Here is a 20,904-nt window from a genome sequence, read left to right on the forward strand (position 1 = left end):
AGTTAATGTTTTAATGAAACAATGCCTTATATGAATTACAACTCATAAATAGTATCATAAAAATAATTTACAGGAATTAAGGACAGAGAACAAAAGAAAAGCAAAGAAACAAAAGATGATTTGACTACACAAACATTTTTGGTCATATAAAGAACGTAAGACAAATTGGGTGATAGTTAATTCAGATTGTCGACTGGATTTAGAATCACCTAGGAAAGATGCCAACGAGAGTGTCTGTAAGGACAATTCTAAACAAGCTTAACCAAAAGGAAACCTACCCTAAGTATGGGTGGCACCAACCCATGAACTCGGTTCCATGACTAAGTTCAAAAGGGAAAAGAAGAAAGACAGCTGAACGCCAGCAGTCTTTTCTGTTTGTGACTTACAACTCAATGTGACAAGCCATCTCAAACTCCCACTCTCCCAGTGACACACCTTCTTGCCATGATTCTTAAAATAGCAAGCAAAGCCAAACATGGTATCACTTGCCTAAAATCCTGCATTTAGGAGGTAGAGACAAAAAGACAGAGTTCAATTCCAGTTTTAGCTATATAGTTACCTCAAGGCTAGCCTGACCTCTGCTAGGCCCTACCTCAAATTAAAACTAATAAACAAAGTAAAAGGCTCCTTCCATCCCACCCACCCCCAGACTATCCCCTTTTAGTCAGGGACTACACACCCACACACTCTCAAGGTTCTTTCAACCCATATGCCATTGGACAACTTCAGTGTGGTCAGAGACTGTATGCCCACTAGCTCACACATGCACTTGGGACATCTCAGTGAGAACAGAGATAGTGTAACCTCTCATCTATTAATTTCCTCTGCCCTCACATCCCATCCAAACAAGCTTATCAGGCCAGAATGCTTGCCTGCAGTCTGAGTCTCCCCAACCCATACGCCCTTGAAACACCCCCTTGGAAAGAAAAGCTGTTCCCTGGCTCACACTGATCTTTACCCCATCAACAAAGATTCACTTGAGGTTTGAGACTATACTACAACTAACTAAGTAAGGTTGGTTAGTTGTAACTAACTACAGCTACCTACCTGCATGTAAACACCCATTTTCTCTACAACTTAGTTTCACATAGCACATAATACCCAATCAAGACAAAAGAAGCTGACGCCACAAAGAACACGAAGTACAAACACACACTGAACACAGAAGCGCAGGAAGTCATTCCGAAAGCTAAAAGGAACGCACGTGCAGAGTTAGTTCCAAATAGAAGTACCACCCAGAAAAAGTCTGAGCCACAGAGACAGAGCAGAGCCAAAGCCAGAAGAAGCACTGGTCCAAAATAGTCCTTAGAAATGGAGAATGTAAGTAAGAGACCATCAGTCACAGAGAAACTCCTGGCAATGAGTCAAGACTTCTAGGAAGCAGAAAAGCAGAAAAAGAATGTGTATGCTGTCAGGTAGACCTAAGAATTCCAGGGGTCCTACAGCTGCAGCAATTAAGTTACCCTAGGGGAAGGTCTACTGATACAGCATGGTACCTTGAACACAGTCTGAAAAATAACAACTCAACTATACAGCAACCTAGTCTTCATCACAAACATACCCACCTAAAAGAAGAAATGAGACCTAACAAATAACAACCAACTAACAAATTCCTAAGTACAAGTCCCAGTGCAAAAAGACAGTCACAAAGAAGACACCAGAGGATGAAAAGATTCCCTGTGCTCACAGATAGGTAGAATTAATATAGTAAAAATGGTCATTCTTCCAAAAGCAATCTACAAATTCAATGTACTCTTCATAAAAATTCCAAGATAATTTTTCATAGAAACTTAAAAAAAATTTCAATTCCATACAGAAACACAAAAATCGAGGGCAACTAAAACAACCCTGAATAATAAAAGAACTGCTAAAAGTATCACCATCCCTGACCTCAAATTGTACTGTGGGGATATAATAATAAAAACAGAATAGTGTTGGCAAAAAAAAGCAGACATGTTGATGTTGATTAATGGAATCAAACTGAAAATCCAGATATGAATCCACATACCTATGGACACCTGAGGTTTGATAAAGAAGTCAGAAGTACACACTAAAACAGAGACAGCATCTTCAACAAAGGTTACTTGTCAAACATGATGGCTGCATGTAGAATTATGCAGATAGATCCCTATCTATCATCCTTCACAAAACTCAACTTCAGATGGATCAGAGATCTCAACAGGAGGCCAAATATACTGAACCTGAGAGAAGAGAAAGTGGGAATAGTCTTGAACTCATTGGCATAGGAGAGGGCTTTATAGGATACCAACATGACAGGCACTAAAAATAACAATAAATGGTACTTCATGAAGTTGAAAAGCTTCGGCACAGCATTTGGACAACTGAGCAGCCTACTGAATGGGAAAATATCTTTATTAATTATTCATCTAATAGGTTAGTATCTAAAATATATAAAGAAAAACTGAACATAAAGAAAAAATAACTGAATTTAAAAATGAGATACATAACTAAGCAGAGAGTTCTCAAAAGATGAAGCACAAATGACTTAGAAACACTTAAAAGTTCAATATCCTTAACCACTAGGGAAATACAAATCAAAATCACATTGAGAATACACGTTACACCAGTCAGAATGGCCAAAAATCAATAAATGATAGCACATGCTGATAAGAATGCAAGGAAAATATAACACTTACTCGAAACAATAAAAATCCTGAGCAATAAGAACAATGCTGGAGGGGGCTGATGAGGTGGCTTAGAGGTTAAAAGCGCTGGGTGTGCTTCCAGAGGTCCTGAGTTCAACTCCCAGAAACCACATGTTGGCTCATAACCACCTATATATAATGAGATCTGATACCCTCTTCTGGCGTGCAAGATCACATGCAGACAGAACACTGTATACATAATAAATAAATAAATCTTAAAAAAAAAGAACAATGCTGGAGGGATTACCATTCCAGATACCAAGTTTAACTACAGAGCCATGGTATAAAAAATAGCAGGATATTGCAGAAAAGCAAACATGTAGCCCAATAGAACAAAATATTACAAGTGTACACATAACTACAGTCATCTGGTGTTTGACAAACAGGCTACAAACATACACTGGGGAAAATATAGCATCTTCCAAAAATGGTCCTGTGAAAACTGGATGTGCACATGTAGAAGAATGAAATTAGACCCTATCTATCACCATGCAAAAGACAAATTACAAATGCATCAAAGACGTCACTGAAATACTTAAACTCCTTAGGGAAAAACAAGCACGCATACAAACAACAGCAGGGGCATTATCTTACAAGATACAGGTGTAGGAAAGGACTTTCTGAATAGGACTCAGTTTGCCCAGAAATCAAGGCCAACAACTGACAAGAGGAACCTCACAGAACAACTAAGGAAACAAGCAATCAAGTGAAAAAGGAGCTCACAGAGTGGGTAAGAATCTTTACCAGCTATACATCTGACAAAGGATAAATAGCCAGAATGTACAAAGAACTCCAAATACAAAGAGCTAAAAAAAAAAAAATCAATCAAAAAATGGGTTATGGATCTGAATAGAGTTCTCCACAGAATAAATAAAAATGGCTAAGAAATGCCTTTAATATGCTCATTTTTCTTAGCAATCAAAAAGAAATGTAAATCAAACCAACTTAAAGATTTCACCTTACCCAAGTCAATATGGTTAGCATCAACAAAACCACCTACAACAAACGCTGAAGCGGGTGTAGGGAAACAGGAACCCTCAGCCACTGCTGAATGCAAACTGATGCAGCCATTCTGGAGACCAGTGTAGGAAAATCTCAGAAAGCTAAAAGTAACTCTCCCATATGATCAGTTACCCCACTTCTTGAAATACATCCAGGGACTCAACATCCTACTCTACAGATACTTGCTTAGCCATGTCCATTGCCACTCTACCTAAAATAGCTCAGAAATGAAAACAACCCAAATGTTCTTAATGAATGGATAATAGAAAATGGAATATATACACAATAGAAAACTATTCAGCTACAAATAAAAACGACACTGTGACATTTGCAGATAAGTGGACAGATTATAGACTAGAAAATATTAAAATGAGTGAGCTAACTCAGACCCATGTAGATATAAATATTGCATGTTCTTTTTCATCGTTGGATCCTAGCTCCAAGTATCTAGATGTATTGTCTAAAGTTAGAGTAGCCATTAGCAATCTGGGGAGGAAAGAGTTTATTTCATTTACACTTCCATAATAGAGTCCATCACTGAAGGAAGTCAAAGCAGGAACTCAAGCAGGGCAGAGACTATAGACAGGAGCTGACTCAGCGACCATGAAGGAGTGCTGCTTAGTGGCTTGCTCCTCGTGGCTTAATCATTCTAGCAGCCCTATGACCACGTACTGAGGCATGGCACCATGCATATGGGCTGAGCCCTCCTATATCAATCAGTATGAAAATGAACTATGGTCTTATGTGTTAGGAATAAAGCATGTGGGGACCTTGGTGGATTCCATGGAGGGCAAGGGACAAACACGCCAGGCAGACAGAGCTTAAGTGACAAGTTTTATTAAAAAGGGAAGTGGGAGGAGGAAGGAAAGAGAAAAGAGGTAAAGAGACATAGAGACTTAGAAACAGGCAGAGACAGAGACAGAGAGAGGACAGAAGAGAAGAGGGAGACAGGAAACGTCCTACCTGCTGCAGGGAAACGGCAGGAAAGAGAGAACTAAGTGGGTGGAGTCTTTGGACACGACTGGGACGGTCCGAGCTGTATCTGATCTGAAAGCCTGAGAACTAGCATTCAGCCAGCTGCCCATGCAGAGAAGCATTCAATAGTCTAACCCTATAGTGATGCCTGTGGGGGCGGTGCAACAGTAGCACTCAAATACTGGAGGTGACCAACAGTTGTCTAAGTGAACGTAAGGCCTGTTCAGTGGGTGGGAAATCAGGACTGGTACTGGAAACTCTGGCAGCTACTTGTGGCTAATGAGGTCAGGGATCTTAGGAGAGCGACTATTAGCATCACTTCACTAAACAAGCGTAATTCCTAACTGCATTCTGAACATTTATCCTTATACCCACAGGCAGCTCTCACCTGTTATCAAAGAGGCTTTTCTTTGAAGCAGATGAAGAGTATTACATAAAAGTGGTCAAAATGTGGAGAATAACTGATTATGAAGTCCTAGTCCCCATGAATATGTACAACCCAACTCCTGTACCTAAGGCTCAGGGAATATCATGGAGGGGGCCAAAACTAGAGTTCAGATACCTTTGTTTTGACCAGGAGCAGGGGAGATACAGTAAAAGACATGTCTTTTAAGTTATGCGCCCAATGTCAGCACAAAACACAGTTCTCACCTCAAAAGCAGTAAAAATAGTTTATATTCTCTAGTATAAATATGAGTTGCTATGGCCCAGGGACACAGCTTCAGGTTTCCTCAAACAACACATCCCACTGCAGAAATGGTAATGTGGGATTTTTATTAGTTACACAGTTAAAAGTGAAAGCATTTACCAAACACTTTAGAGTAGAGATCATAGGCAGACCAGTTATAATAAAGAAGGGAAACTCTTAAACAGGTTTTAGATAACACCTGATGACATTCTTAACACTGGGACTGGTGACAGCTTAGTGGTCTGCAAAAAATGTGTTATAAGATTTCTTTTCCTGCTGGAAACTTCAGCTCACACTTTCCCTGTTAGCCAGGCATCACAATTTGTGTGTGTAAAGGCTAAACACTGCATGGTGTCCCACAGTACTAGGAAGGCTCATGTAGGGTCAGGAAGAGGTGATGATGATTGGACAAGGAAGTAGACAGTAGCAGAGAGAAAAAGTTGGTAAAGGCTTTAATAGAGAAATCCCTGGATCACATCATCAAATCTACAGAACATAAGTATCAAGGCATGAGGTTTTACATTTCCCTCTGCATCTGACATAACATTATATGTGACTTATAATGGGTGTTTTATACATCTACTTTTTACACAAGTTAAAACAGTCAAGAAAACAGCATAGCCTAAGGAAGCAGAGGGAAGGCATGAGGGGCACAGCAAGGAACAGCGAACTCTCTGTATGTGGTACATACATACTCCTGAGCCAGAACGAATGCTTGTTTCCCCTGTCTCTACAGTCACCTGGACCTTATCAAGGATTTCACTTGTTTGGAGTATTTGAAAGAACTTCCTATTTTTAAATATTGGTTTTTCTTTACCTCGGAATCATTTTCTATCTATAACTTCACACAGAGTGACTAGCTCTCATTTTTATGAGAGATTGGTGTTTGAGACTATATTATTATGACCCTACTTTTGAACACTGACTTAGTTTGTTTTATTACCTTGGAATTATACAAGATTTTAGTTTCAGGAAGTAAATGAACAGTTACATCACAGAAGAAATTAGGTAAAAACATACTATTTAAAATTTTTTCTTCTAACAAAATTGTCTTTCTCCATGTGCCAAGCATTACCAATAGTAATAGAAACTAGAAGCCAGACCTCTAGAAATTTTAATTTTATAGGCCCTGCATAAATAAACATTATTTTATCTTAATAGTTTCTTCCCACTTCCCTTGTGTAGTAAAATATGAATATTATTGAATTAATATTTAAATCCTTACTAAATGTACTAATCTAAAATACCACAGATATTGATTATATTAGAGATGGGTGTCTTTTATATAATTTGGCTAAGAAGAGTTAACCTAAATCTTTGGGTATCTCTAACTAGTATAAAAAGGAGTTTTAATTACTTTAAGTTTATCAAATATCTGAGGATGTGAAAATGTCATTAATAGTGTATAACAGACTGTCTCTTAATATTTTTAACATTATTAGAACCAGGCTGGGGAAGCCCACAGAAACAGCTGGCCTGAGCAAACAGGAGCTCACGAATCCCACTCTGACATCTGGAGAACCTGGCCCCCTGAACGTGGGTGACCGCTGGGAGGCCTGGGCAGTCTATGGGGCCTCTGGCAGTAGAACCAGTATTTATCCCTAGTGCACGAATGGACTTTGGAGCCCATTCCCCATGAAGAGATACTCTTTAAGCCTAGACATAGTGGAAAACCTAGGCCCTGCCCAAAATGATGTGACAAACTCTGATGAGCCTAGAAAGCCTCACCCTCCTTTGTGAGTGGATGAGGGGTTTGGTGGGGGACACGGGAGGCTAGGAGGGAGAAGGAACTGGGTTTGATATGTAAAATAAGATTGTTTCTAAAGTAAATAAAAATTTGTTAAAAAAAAAGCAATCTACTAATTGGTTGGACTCAATTTGTCTTTTCTTTTTTAAGGAAAAAGTCTATTTTTTGGATTTAAAAAACAGATATCCAGGGATGGAAAGATGGCTCTGCAGTTAAGAGCACTGGCTGCTCTTTGTAAGAACTCGGGTTTGATTCCTAATACCCACAAGGCGGCTCACAACCTTCTGTAACTCCATTCTCAGAGAGACCCAACCTCTTCTTTTGGCTTCTGCAGGCACCAGGCACACACATAGTACACACATATACATGCAGACAAATCACCCATATACATAAAATAGGTAAAAATTTTAAATCTTATATAGGTATCCTCAAAACGGGGGTTCTACTTAAAACCTGTATTTCTCTTAACCAAATTAGATTTAATAATGAAAAAATTGTGTTACAATGGCAGTTAAAGCACTAGAATCTTTTTTAAATATGAAAACTAGGTTCGAGTAAGGTAGGGGTTTGGGGTAAGCAAACGGTAATTACAAAAACATGATTAATAACAGATACAATAGCATCCATTTTATAAAAAATACTAAAATCAAAATACAAGATTAGTCTTATCTTTATTACTTAGGAGCATACCAAGTTAAATATGGACTACCTTAAATATCAAAAGTGTCTAAATATAGCAAAAAATTAGGAGATACAGAGTGAGAGTTAGGGAGGTTTAGTTACTTAGGATACAATGTAGTAGAAGATGAGTGTCATCCCCCTGTTTTGGATTTCAGGGGAACCCATCCTCAAAAGATGACGACACAAGGTTCCTGTGGAGGGCTCTTTTCCTCCTGACTGAACAGAGTCCTGGCTGTGGTCATCTTTGACTTCAGTTGATGGAATCACCCAGTTTTCTTCTCACCTTGGAGGCTCCCTGGGGAGAAACACTGTAACCAATTTTGAATGTCTAATTGTCACATTTTAAAATGATCCACTTGTCTCCCTTTAATAGAGATGTCTCCTAATGTTTTCATTTTAATGAGATTTTATGTGCATAATTATTTGCTTCAGTGTATGTCTGTGCATGGTATCTGTGCAGTGCCTGTAGAGGCTGAAGAGGCAGCTAATCCCTTGGGACTGGAGTTACAGGTGGTTGTGAGCCACCATATAGGTGCTGGGAATTGAACCTGGGCACTCTGGCCAATGCTCTCAACTATCTCTCCAGCCCCCTCATGTAGTGTTTACTTAAAATTTTAAAGTAGCTTTAGTACTTACTTCATATAGACATAAGAATATTGTTTTAAAGTGTTACAACTCAGATTTAGAAGGACTAATAGAAATATCTTAGGCCGAGGAAGCCAAAGGCTTGAGTTGACTTTTATAATTAGTTGTTCAGTCATCAATTTATATGAATGAAAATAATCAGAATCACAGTGTAACTTATATAGTGGAACAAGTACAAATAGGTTTAAATATTTGTCCAACAGAATAAGTTTGTGATTAAATAATTTTAGTAAAATTCATTTTATATTACAAAATTTATCAGGAATAAGAAAAATTAGCAGGAATGCCTCTGGTAGGAATTTTTTATTTTATCTTTTTGGGTTTCCAAACAGAATTTCTCTGCATTGCTTTGGAACTGCTCTGTAGACCAGGCTGGCCTCGAACTCACAGAGATCCGCCTGCCTCTGCCTCCCAAGTGCTGGGATTAAAGTTGTGTGCCACCAACATCCGGCTGGTGGAATTCTTTTTAATATAATTGTTCTATTGTAAATGCAGTGGTAATCTAGTAAGTGGAAGCTTTACCTAACAGAAAAATATAATGCATTAAACTTGGTTTCTACTGATGTGATAAACACCACTGCCAAAAGCAACTTGGGTAGGAAAAGGTTTATTTTATCTTACAGCCTCTAAGTCCATCATGAAGGGACATCAGGGCAGAGACTTAAGGCAGGAACATAAAACAGTAACTGAAGAAGAGCACAGAATAACGCTGCTTACTGGTGTCATCTCCATGGCTTCCTCCGCTTGTTCTTTTGTATCATCCAGGGCCACTTGTCCACAGGTGGGACCACACCCAGTGAGCTGGGCCCTCTGGCATCAGTCATTGATCAAGGAAATACCCGCAAAGACTTGCCTGAAAGTAATCTTATGGGGCATTCTCTTAATTGAGGTTGCCTCTTCCCATACAACCATAGCTTGTGTCAAGTTGAAATAAATAAACAAACCCAAAAATCAAAAACAAAAAGCTACCATAACTGACCACTTGTCAATGTGACTCACAAACTCACCATTAAATCATCTTTCCTTTTTTTGTCTCCAAGATCTCATATTAATATCACAATATAAAACATAGAAATTTTAAAGTCCCACAGTCTTTTTAATATATCTGAAGTCTCTCCAAAAATCCAAACTCTCTTAACTGTGGGCTCCTATAAAATAAAGTATGCTACACACTTCTTATTCCAAGAGGGAAGGCCTGGGACACAGTCACAATCTGAACAGAACAAAAGCAAACTCAACAGTGTAAATGAGTCAGGGTTTGGGACTCCAGAGGGACTTGGAAGCTCCACTTCTTTGGCTCTACCTTCTGGAACACACTCGGCTTGTCTTACAGGCTCAGGCTGACTCCACACCACAGCTGCTGATACCAGAGAGGTCAGCCCATCATACTGGCATCTCTGACTCACTCGGGTTTCCACAGCAACTGAGGTCGCACCTAATTTTACCAGTAGTCTCTCTAAACTCTCTTCAGGGACTCTGACCCTGCTTCATGGTGGTGCCAATATTCAGTTTTTCTCTATGACCCCCTCAATCCTGGGGCTCTCATGACACCAGTACTGCCTGGGAGACTCTTACACATTACATTACGAAGTCAACTACCAGCAAGAAATACAGACTTGAGCCTTTATGGATCAATGCTTCTATGTGCCGACCCTGAGAAAATAATCCACAGTTACTCTACCAACCTCAGCTAACTAGCATCAACTGCCCCAGGAAAGCAAAGGGTTCATTTCAGTGGTGCTGGTCTCTTGTTAATCACAGCTGATTCTTCAGACCCAGATGATCAGAAACTACAGGTTCTTAGTACAAAAATAGCACATGGAGAGATAATAATCTTCGAAGAACTGTCAAACTTTTCTCTGAAACATCACAAGCTAGTCCTCCATTATCTGCATTTCACACACCATTATTATCTTTCCAGTTCCCCAAACACCAGCCCATTGGCTCTGAGCCCTTTCATCCAAAGTTCAAAAGGCTTCTACAACCCTCCCAAAATCAACCAGGTCAAGTCTGTCACAACAACACAGCACGAACCAGGTACCAATTTCTGCATTAGTTTCAACTGCTGTGGTAGACACCATGACCAAAACCAAGCTGGAAACATTTTATCATGAAGGGCAGTCAGGGCAGGGACTCAAGACAAGAACCTGAAAACAGGAGCTGATGAGGCCATGGATGAACATTGCTTACTTGCTTGCCCTCCGTGGCTCACTTACCTTGCTTTCTTAGATAACTCAGAACTAAATGGACTGGACCCTCCTACATCAATCACTAATCAAGAAAATGTTCCTAGAGATTTGTCTACAGGAGCTCAGATGGAGGCATTTTCTCAATAAAGGGCATTTTCTCTTCTCCTTTGAGCACTGGGACCCCATAAGACCCAAATCCACACAGGTCCTATGCATGCTGCCACTGTCTGTGAATTCTTATGTTTATCAGTCCTGCTACACTGAAGGCTTTAGTTCCTTTGTGTCCTCCATCCCCTCTGGCTTTTATACTCTTTCTGCCTCCCCTTCTGCAGAGTTCCCTGAGCTCTGTGGGAAAGAAACAGAAGACATCCAATTTATAACCAAGTGTTCTAAGGTCTCTCTCTCCCTAAACATCATCTAGCTCTGAGTCTCTGTATTCATTCCCATTTAGGGTAGGGGGAAGCTTCTCTGATGACGACTAAGCAATAGATTGACCCATGAGTATAGCACAATGTTGTTGGGGATCATTTGGTTACTAGATTCCTTTAGCACTGTGGTTCTCAACCTTCCTAATACATTTCCTTGTTTTGCAGTGAGCCCCCCCCAACTATAAACTTATTTTGCTGCTACTTCAAACTGTAATTTTGCTAATGCTTGTTATGAATCTTAAAACAAATATCTGATATGAACCCCAAAGGGGTCTCACTCACCCCACAGGTTGAGCATTAATGCTTTAGCAGAATTGTAGTATTAGATTTCCCCTAGGGCCATGCCCTCGTGTTCTTGGCCACCAGAGATTTGGGTATGGGTTCCATCTCATGGAGTGGACTTAAATCCAATCAGATATTGGTGGGTTAGTCCCTTAGCTTTGTGCTGCTAGTGCACTGACACACTTGCACGCAGGTCACCATTGTAGATCAAAGGGTTTATAGCTGGGTTGGTGTTTGTTTTCTCCTTTGGCCATTTTCTCCTTCTGGTGCCATCAACACTAGTCCATAGGAGTAAAGGCTCTAAACAGGCACCAACTCAAATTCTCCAAAGATATCAGTTAGTGGAGAGCAATAAAATAGCCTTAGCAATAGCCTGGATTATTTGGGGGTTTTCATTTGCTCCTTTGGTCAACAACTCAATTGGACATAACCAATTACTGGAATTGGAGACATCATTTGGTGACAAGAGATGTCCAGTTGGATTTCCATCTCTCTCTTTACACAGTGATTTCATTTAGATCAATAACACATATGTATATATTTTAGGAAGCCTCTACTATATTAGGTTCCCCTACACCCCCTCAAGTGGCCCTTAATTTTCGCTGTTTCTCCCCCTTATTCCCTCCCTCACATTTCTCATCCCTCCCCCTCCCTGATTCTTCTTTCCCACCCCACCCATCCATAACTATTTCTCCTCTATAAGGTAATCTAATCCTCTCCATAGTCCCCTATTCTATAAATAACTTCTGTGGCTACATGGATTATAGCCTGCTTATCGATGATTTAATAGCAAGCATCCATTTATAAGTGAATATATACCATATTTGTGCTTTGGTGTATGACTTACTTCACTCAGAACAATTTTTCTCTAGCTACAAATCTCACAATTTCAGTTTTTAAACAGCTGAGTAATCTTCCATTGTGTACTTATATCGCATTGTTTTTTATCCACTCATCTGCTGACAGACGTCTAGTCTCTTTCCAATTTCTTGTTATTATGAATAGAGCAGCAATGAATATGATTGACCAAGCATCTCTGTGGAAGGATGAAACATCCTTTGGGTATATCCCCATAAGTAATATAACTGGATTTTGAGGTAGATATATTCCCAGTTTCTTGAGTAACTGTCACACTGATTTCCATGCTGGCTATAGAAGTTTGCACTTCCAACAGCAATGATGAGTGTTCCCCTTATTCCACATCTTCACCAACATGCACTGACTTTTTTTTGTATTGATCTTGGCCATTCTGACTGATGTAAGATGAACTCTCAAAATACTTTCCATTTGAATTTCCCTGATGACTAAGAATGTTGAACATTTCTTTTGTTTCTCAGTCATCTGTGTTTCCTCTTTTTGAGAATATTGTTTAGATCTGTACTCCATTTCTAACTGAGTTATTGTTTTCTTTTTCTCTTTCATTCAAAGCAGAAGATTTTTTTCATACAATACATTTTAATTAGTTTCCCCTCCCTCCACTCCTGCCAGTTCTTCCCTATTTGCCTCCCACTTGGATCCAGACCCTTTCTGTCTCTTGTTAGAAGACAAGCAGGCATCTAAGAACAACAATGGAATTCAATAAGATAAAACAAAAACAAACAAATCAAAACAGAGCAAAACAACCCAACAAGAAAAAAAGCCAAAGAAAAAACAGAACACACACACACACACACACACGCAATTTGTATACACAGAAATTCCATAAAGACACAAAAACAGAATCCATAATAAATATACAAAGGACCTGTAAAGTGCCCCCCTCCAAAGTCCTGACTTAACATTATGAGACAAAAAAACCCTCCAAAGATGCTGTGGAGTTCATTTTGTTTTGGCCATCTACCTGCTGGGCATGCAGCCTACCCCTTGGAGTAGTTTGTTTCCCTAGTGAGACTCCCTTGAAGAAAATTAATTTTTCATTTGCAAGTGGCTATCAGTTGGAAATAGCCTCTGGATAAGAGATGGAGCCATGTGTTCACTTCTCTTTTCATCTCTAAGCCCCATATGGTGCAGACCCATGCAGACCCATGCAGGACCATGCAGGCATGCTGTCTTAGTCTCTGTGAGTTTATATGTGTGCTACCATGTTCTGCCTAGAAGGACTTGATCTCTTGATGTCCTCCAACCCCTCTGGCTCTTACACACTTTCCACTTCCTCTTCCTGAGTTCCCATGAGTCCCAAGGGGTGGGATTTGAGGGACAACCTTTTTAGGGGGTGAGTGTCAAGGTCTCTCATTCTCTGCATATTGTCTGTCAGTGGGTCTCTGTATTTGTCCCCATCTGCTGCAGGAGGAGGATACTGTAATGATGACTAAGCAAAACACAGATCTACGGATATAACCGAATGTCATTATTTTCTTGGTGCCCATTGGTTTTTAGTTTTTTCTTATGTTTTTAGATATTAGCCCTCTATCAGATATGAAGTTGAAAAATATTTTCCCATTCTGTAGCCTGCCACCTTGTCTAAAAGGCGATGTCCTTTACTATCTATATAGTAGCTTTTCAGTTTCAGGAGATGCCATTTATTAGTTGTTATTCTTCCTGTCTGTTCTATCTGTTCTTCTGTTCAGAAAGCCCTTTCCTGTGCCAGTGAGTTCAACACTATTTGCCACTTTCTCTTCTATCAGGTTCAGTATATCTGGTCTTGTGTTGAGATCTTTGATCCATTTGGAGTTTAGTTTTATACAGTGTGATAAGTGTGGATCTATTTGCATTCTTCTACATGCAGGCATCCAGTTTGCCCAGTACCATCTGCTGAGCATACTGTCTCTTTTTCTAGTGTGCATTCTGGTGTCCATGGGTATGTGGACTTATGTCTGGGTCTTCAATCCCAGTGATCAATGTTGTCTGTTTTTATGCCAACACTATGCTGTTTTTTTTATTACTGTAGCTCCATAATACAATTTAGGTCAGTGATGGTGATACCTCCAACAGTTCTTCTATTATTCAGGATTTTTTTTAGCTATCCAATTTGTTGTTGTTGTTATTGTTTGGGTTTTTGTTTTGTTTCTATATTTCCATATGAAACTGAAAATTATTTTCAAGTTCTGTGAAGAATTGTGTTGGAATTGTGTGGGGGACTGTACTGAATCTGTAGATTGTTTTTGGTAGAATGACCATTTTTACTATATTAATCCTACTAGGCTATGTGTATAAGAGATCGGTCCATCTTCTGGTATGTTCTCCAATCCAATGCTGAAAGTTTTTACATACAAATCTTTCTCTTGTTTGGTTAGAGTTACCGAAGATATTTTATATTTTTGAATCTTTTGTAAAAGGTGATTTCCCTGATTTCTTTCTTAGTTCATTTGTCCTTTGTATACTGGAAGGCTACTGACTTTGTGCATTAACTTTGTATTCTTCTACTTTGCTGAATGTGTTTATAGCTGCAGAAGTTTCCTGGTAGGAGATTTAGGGTCATTTATGTTTACTATCATATCATCTGCAAATACAGGTACTTTGAGTTCTTTTCTTACTATTTGTATCCCCTTGATCTCCTTTTGTTGTCTTATTGCGCTAGCTAAGACTTCACATACTGTAGTAAATAGATACGGACAGAGTGGACAAACTTGTTCCTTATTTCAGTGGAAATGATTTGAGTTTCACCCCATTTATTTTGATGTTGGTTATGTGCTTTCTGTAAATTGTATTTATTATGTTTAAGAATGCCCCGTCTAGCCAGGCATTGGTGGTGCATGCCTTTAATCCCAGCACTCGGGAGGCAGAAACAGGCGGATCTCTGTGAGATCGAGGCCAGCCTCGTCTACAAGAGCTAGTTCCAGGACAGCCTCCAAAATCACAGAGAAATCCTGTCTCGAAAAACAAAAACAAAAAACAAAACAAAACAAAAAAAAACTAAGGAAGTTGTATCAGAAACACAGACAGCATGCACATAACTTCCTAAATATCCAACATTTTTAAATGTAGGTACAGTTTGTTGGCAGTGCTGTGTTGTTTTTTTTAATTAAGCAAATCTAAATTGTTTGCTAAAGTGTTAAGGCATATTATAGCAGCAGTTAGAAACCACCCTTATTTTCAAATGCATTGGCCTCTAATTTGAGTCCACAATTCAACAAAAAAGCAGAATCAAAGTTAGGCATAAATATTCAGACATATACCCGTCTGGATGCATGGAGCTCGGTTCTTTCTGAGCACACAAGATGACAAAGACAATTATCATGAAGGTACCCCACTAGCTCAATTGGTAGCCTATGGACTCTTAGCACACTTAGTGTACTTTTTAATAAAGCAGAGCATCTGGGTGTGGCAGCATATGCCTTTAATCACAGCACTAACAATATCCAGGAGGCAGATGGAGTTCTGTGAGATCTAGGCCAGCCAATACTACACAGTGAGACCTTCTCTCAAGAACAAAGTAAAACAAAGGAGAAATTTCACATTGTTTTATTTCTAAGACATAAGAAAGCTTGTGTGTGGAGGGGGGAGATCAAAGCTGAATCTTGTTGTCATCGTTGACCCAGCCTCGCATTACCAGAGAAGGGAGTCTCTCACCTGAAAGAGTACCCAGATCAGACTGGCCTGTGGTCATGTCTGCAGGGGGTTATCTTGACAGTAACTGACAGTGCCTATCCTATTGTGGGCAGCACCATTCCCTGGGCAGGTATGAAAGATGGCCAAGCATGAGCCTGGGAACAAGATAGCAAACAGCTGTTCCATCATAGTTACTGCTTCAAGCTCCTACTAGACTCCCTGCCTTAACTTCCTTCAGCGATGGACTGTGACCTGTATATGTAAGCTAAATGAACTCTTTCCTCCCCAAAGAGCTTTTTTCAGATTGTTTTATCATGACAGAAAGGAAACCAGAACACCTGTTACTTAAATTAGATTATCATCTCTGTTCAAGAGTTAATCACTGGAGTTGTTACAAATGGGAATTTTTAATGTAGAATAGGATTGCTTCTAACTTTTATCCTAGAACAAGCCAGAACAACCCTTTTCTTTGACACAGAATTTTCTTCTGTTTAGAGATAAACAGGGAAGAGACAAGGTCAGAGAAGGGTAGAAGAGAATAGGAGTTTGACAATAGAATTCTTAGGATTTTTTCTTTAATTCTGACATAACCTCTAAAAATTCTAATTACGTTTCTATTTAGCATCTTTTAACTTAGAAGTACTCACATAAGCCCTATTATTTTTTGTAAATTACCAAGTTTAATTATTTTAGATTATTTTAAATACCAATTAAATCAATGTGCCCATTTATGATATTTTTTAAAATTGTATTGCCTAGGAAATCTTGTTAAAATGTGCCAAATAAGTCAATTTGGAAATAGTTAATATTATCTATTAGGGGAAAAATAAATTCAAATCATCTTCAATTGAATTTTTCCTTTAAAAATAAGAGTTCAATTAAAACACTTATCAAATCCAGATTGTATAAACAATAATCTGCTGTGTCTCCCCTTTCTTTAGATTAGATACAGGGAGGAGTGTCCAGAAAAAAAATAGATTGCTGACAAATTATCAAGCAAAAATTATTTCAGAGGTCTGAAAACAAAACAAATGGAATTTAGACACTAAAAGGCTAGCAAAGCAAACAAAAAAACTGAACTCCTTCAATGGAACATTTTGAAAGCAAACCAAAAGGGTATCCAACAAGATCCTGCACCATCTCACAATAAACACACGGACCATCAACCACACAAAGGAGCGGAGCATTGAGCCCCATGAAGAACTCATGGGCAGCCACCTGAGGAGGCATGCCAGATACTTGGGAATAAGGGGCCCCCTATTGGTTCCTGACACCAAACCCAGTAACTCCTCCAGTAGTAATGGATTGTCCTTGGGGCCTCACATTTGGGACCATACTACTGATTCAAAACCAAAGTTCTCACCTCAAAGGGAATAAGGTAGCATTTATTCTGCTGCCAAATATGAGTGACCAAGGCCCAGGAACATGGATTCCAGTCTCCCCAAACATCATGTTCCATTGTGAAAATAGTTACAACATGAGATTTTTATTACCTATGTAATAAAGAAATTTACAAATAAAAGCAGTTACAAATCCATTAGTGGAAGCCATGGGTAGGCAGGTTATAGTAAAACGCGGAAAATTCTATCAGGTTCAAATAGATGCTATCTGTTGACATTCTCAGCTTCTGAACCAGTGAAAGCTAATGTAAGATTTTCATACTTACAGGCTATTACTAGGTCAGACACAGATGTGAAGTATAAGAAGCTTTCAATGAAACTAAAAATAGCACAAGATCATTTGTCTCCTGTCTGCAACACCTAAACTCTCCATGATCTTGAAGTTCCGTCATTCCATCTCCCTTGTAGCTTCTTTAATATTGGTGAAGCCTTTCTCCATAGGTGCAGCTAGTTTGCCCCTCCCCTCCCCTGCCACAGACACATTTCTTTTTCTTCTTCTCCTTCTGGGAACTTCAGTTCACACATGGTATCAAGTGCATAGCTGTGGATCTGCATTCAGAGGGACTGATTCCAGACTCTGTGTCTGGGGCAAAGGACTGTACCAGGGGCACATGGTTAGAAACCAGACAGATGACTGAGAAAGGCAAAGTACTCCCAAGAAAGGAAATGGAGTAAGGACCCAAGAAAAGAGTTCCAAATGTACTGGGCCATATGGCCAGGACCCTTTCTAGGACATTTGCATAACATCGGTGTCCATCAAGTTTGTATACTGGAGGTTTTTCTCTCGAGTGGTCTATTTTAGAAGAAGCCCAGGCAAAGGACTTCCAGTCTTCCTCTCCAAACGGACTTCATTCATATGCGAATCTTGATGCTTCAGTCTCCCTGGTCTCCTACCATGATGTAAATTGAAAACATAATCAGAATGTGTGTGTGTGTGTGTGTGTGTGTGTGTGTGTGTGTGTGCGCGCTTTTAATAACATGTGGCTGAGTATTGTTACTCTTTAAATAGATGAAGAGAACAAATCCATTCCTGCAACCCTAATGAACAACACCATGACAGTATCAAAGGGATAGAGATGGGCTGGACATACAGACTTGGGTGGCACTTACACATATAAATTACCACAGTTATGTTCTTGAAAAAGATCAAGATATTATGTTTTCCTATTGCTTCACAAGAATAATTAAGAAGATGGTAGTTTATCAGGCTTGAGGTGGGATCTGCCTTCCTAACAGGTATCCTGGAAGTGCTGATTCCCCTGACCAAAAACATCACTCTGACAAGGATTATAGATGACACCCTTCCACCCATGACCCCATGGCCACACTACTCTTGTTCACTCTGTGCTTCAATTTATCTGTTTTTAAGATACGGAATCTCATCTAAGTTTCCCATGCTGGATTCCAACTCCTGAGCTCACGCTGTCTTTCTGCTTCAGCCACTTGGATAGCTAGAGGTTGAACATCCTACTGTCCATTTTAAGTAAACTGGCATTCTCTTGGCAACTGAGTGTACTGATTTTCTTATATTTTTAATAATATGTTAACATGTCAAATACATTTTTAAATGAAAGAGAATCCATCAATCTTTTAAGCTATGGAAAATTAAGTTACCATAAAATAAACCATTTCCAATAGTTCAAGAAGGTCAAGTTACAAATACAAACTAAAAGTTTCTCTAATTTCATGTTTTCTTCAGATTAATCAAGTCTTTCAAAACAGGCCCCATTTACTTTTCAGTCTCAAATTCTATGAGAACATGCTCTAACATTTTGTGTCTCCTTGACCACTCACTGTGAGGAGAAGGTATCTGCTGTGTCGAGAGGGCAGCTCTACGGAAAGACCGACGTGATGAGAAACTGAACCCTTGGAGATGGTGAGAGGGGTAAGCTGGTAAAGCCACTTGATGCCAAGCCCAGCAGCCTGAATTTAATTCCCAGAAACTACATGATGGACGGAGAGAACCATGGAGCGTGTGTGTGCACTTACACGCACCCACGCACAAATATAAAAGGAAAAAAATAGTTAGTCAGACCTGCCAACAACTATGTGAAGGAGATGAGAAGACTATCTTTATCTTACTGAGCTCTGAAATGACTGCATTTTCATGACAAACCCTGAGTCAGAAACACACAGCTAACTGCAATATTATGAGGCTCCAGACTCCTCAGCCTCAGACACTGTGTGAGATAAGTGTTTTAAAAGTTGCTAAATTCAGGGTAATTTATTATCCAGCACCAGATAGCTATTACCCGGAGCTGTGTCCTTACGTGCTCTCTCAGACCTAGCAGTCCAGACTGTTCCTCATATCTGCCATTCCTATAGCCTCTAGAGTTCTCTTTAATCCCTATGAGACATTTTTCATTACGCCAATCTCATTATAGTTAATAACAATCAGTTCGGTGCAATTTTCCTCCTCTGAGTGGACCCTCACAAGATAACACATAAAACTGATGCTGCTAGTTAGAAAACCATCTAAGCTTCACAATTATTAGATTACTTACCATAACACAGCTCCTGGCGCTAGACTCAGTATCTCTGAACTGGATGGACAGCAATTTCAGATAAAGGACTGTTAAGTATTAAAAGTGTTACAGAGAGGAACTACTCCTTTTCATTTTCAAAGACAACACAATTTCCACTTCAATTTATCTTCAGCTCATAATCACAACACTGGTATGATACTGTTTTCATTACTATTCTATTGCTGTGAAAAAACATCACTACGGCTAGTTATAAAAGCATTTAACCAGGGGTTGGCTACAGCGTCAGAGGGTTAGCATGTTTTCCATTATGGCAGAAAGCACGGCAGGCAGGCAGGCATGGTGCTAGCCAAGACCTTACACCCCAATCCACAGGCAGAAGGCAGAGAAAGAGTGAGACTGGGCCTGGTCTGGGCTTTGAAATCTAAAGGCTATAAATGATAAACCTACAGCCAACATCAAATTGAATGAGAAAAACTCAAAGTGTTCCCACAAAAATCATGGACAAGACAAAGATCCCTACAGTCTTCTTCAACAGAGTGCTTGAATTCTTAACTATGAGTAAAATGACAAAGAAAGAAAGAAAGGGAAACCAATAAGAAAAGTCAAAGTATCTCTATTAGTAGATAATGAAATCCCATACACAAAAAGACCTTAGAGACGCCATGAAAATCTCTTGAGAGCTGATAAGCATGTCCAGCAATGTGGTAATATACAAAACTAACACACAAAAATCAGTAGCCTCTCTATGTATGAAAAACATACTGAAAAGGGAACCAGGTATCTAAACCCATTCACAACACACACATACACAAATGCATGTACACAATCGCATGCATAAATACCCACGAATAAACTAGACAGTACACCAAAGACCTCTATAGTGAAAACATTAAGGCCCCAAAGAAAGAAACTGAAGAAGATACTAGATGTGGGGATCACAGACCCTGGCCAGAAACCCACTCCTCGATCAGCCTGGGAGCAGGCAGCTATGAGACAATGTTTACTAAAAACATGTTTACTGAAAACAATTCAGTGCCATAAATTCCTGATAAGGGCTTGATAAGGGCTCAGTCACTGAAACACCCTGACTTTGATCTTCCTGATGGCTAGCTACTCCCTGCTGTTCCCGATTCTGGTGCCAGAGATTTAACTACCAGCCAGGAGGAAGGAGAGGCTGGTGAGAGGTGTGTGAGAGGGCTGTTGGAGATTTGTGCATGTATGGATGGC

The 20,904-nt window shown here is 39.5% G+C and overlaps 1 protein-coding gene across 1 annotated transcript in view; it reads right to left on the minus strand.

Moving 5' to 3' along the window:
• Positions 1–20,904, minus strand: part of Lancl2 (LanC like 2) — a 41,965-nt gene that overhangs the window by 17,342 nt on the left and 3,719 nt on the right. The window lies entirely within an intron of this gene.

This window comes from Mesocricetus auratus, unplaced genomic scaffold (assembly GCF_017639785.1).
Source record: "Mesocricetus auratus isolate SY011 unplaced genomic scaffold, BCM_Maur_2.0 Super-Scaffold_100676, whole genome shotgun sequence".
NCBI lineage: Eukaryota > Metazoa > Chordata > Mammalia > Rodentia > Cricetidae > Mesocricetus > Mesocricetus auratus.